We start from the raw sequence: 1,712 nt of genomic DNA, 5'->3' as shown, positions 1-1,712 counted from the left end.
TCTAAAACATGCTTGCAATAACAAAAATATTATTTCAAAAGTATGAATTTTAATTTAATGAAAATATGGAAGACATGTTATGGTTAGGTATCTCAGCATTTTAAATGCCAACTTAATTGTTATATTTGAGAATATAGGAAAGAATATTTTACTTAGTTGCTTTAAAAACAAAGTAAATCAACTTTAAATATATATTTTTAAATCCTCGACTATAATTTGTAATTTGCTATTTAAACTTAACAACTCAAGAATTTGGTAAAGTATATACAAGAAAAGTTATAAATGCTTTAAATTATAAAATTTAAAATTATGTCAGGTATGAAAAATAGAAAAAAACTCTTATTCCAATAAAATACATTGAAGGTGTGTATATTATGGGAAACTCTTTAGTACTCATTCAGGTGCACCACTCACATCTTCCTTCAAGAAAGAAAACTGCTGTTTAGTTACAAGAAGTAAAATTAGGTGGCAGCTTCCAGTGATATCATCTTCAAAATGTACATTGAAAGCCAAGGCACACTTTCTGGGCAATTTCCACCAACCAATTGAGCACCATGGTGTACTGATGCCTGGCCATTTTTGCCTAGTGCAGTACTTCTCTAACATCAGTCTTTGTTCCTGAGCTCCCTTATGGGTTGGCTGAGACTTTATCAAATTTGGACCTTTGTCTGCGGTTTCCTTTGACTTGCTTCTTCCCCACTTGCCTTTCAAAGGTGTCAAATCAACAGCTCAGGCTTAAGGCTTTATCTGCCCAGTCCTGCTTCTTCCCCCATTTACCTTTCACAGAAGTTACTTCTCCATAATTTCCCGAAATCTCTTCTAATCCTCATTGAATTTGGATCATCATCTTTTTGGCTAAACTGTCCTGAATTGTTGTGGGATAGTAACCAGCATTAATATAGTACAGTTAATATTGGAATGAAAGCTAAAATAATAACCACACATATAAATTGTGTTTCTGCACATTCTTGCATTCCCAAAATTAGTTGTTTAATTTAGGATTAGACAGAATGGGTAGTATGAAAAAGGTATTCACAGACTCTGGATATTCACATAAAAAAGTAAGATTTGTGATCAGAAATTTGATTGACTAGGGTGTGGTCACTCGAGGACATACTCTGGAGCACCAACATTTGTTCAGAGGTTAAAAAATTATAAATAATGATTTAACAGTACCCCCAAACCTAAAATGAAATTAAAAAAAAGAATAGTCGAAATAATTTTGAAAGAAAAAAATAATGATTTAACAATTGTTCCCCTTTAATCACCTAATTCCATCAACTCTGACATGTGTTCCTTTTTGTCAGTCTCTCTGACCTCATCTTTAACAAATATAAATAAATTACAGCTAATATATATTTTTTAGCTGTCAGACACAGTGCTGTGCTCTTTACATACATTATGCCCTATAATCATAACTTCTACCTATAATAGTTTGGTTTATTATTATCCCCATTTTACAAATAATGAATCCAAAACTAAGAAAGGATAAACATTATGTCTAATGTTCTAGATTAGAGCCCAATAAATGTTTGGCCTCAGTTAACTCATCTCTGAGAGAATAAAATATTTCATCAATTTTACCTTGATACATGGTAGAGCTGGAACTAGAATTCAGGCCTTCTGGTATCTTACTTTATGCTACTACCTCTAAACCATGACTTCCACTTTTAATGCTAAAATCTGTGATTCTTAATCTAAGACATTTGAAT

This window comes from Cebus imitator, unplaced genomic scaffold (genome assembly GCF_001604975.1).
Source record: "Cebus imitator isolate Cc_AM_T3 unplaced genomic scaffold, Cebus_imitator-1.0 Scaffold866, whole genome shotgun sequence".
Classification (NCBI taxonomy): Eukaryota; Metazoa; Chordata; class Mammalia; order Primates; family Cebidae; genus Cebus; species Cebus imitator.
The sequence above is the reverse complement of the archived record's forward strand: the minus strand, read 5'-3'. Positions refer to the sequence as shown.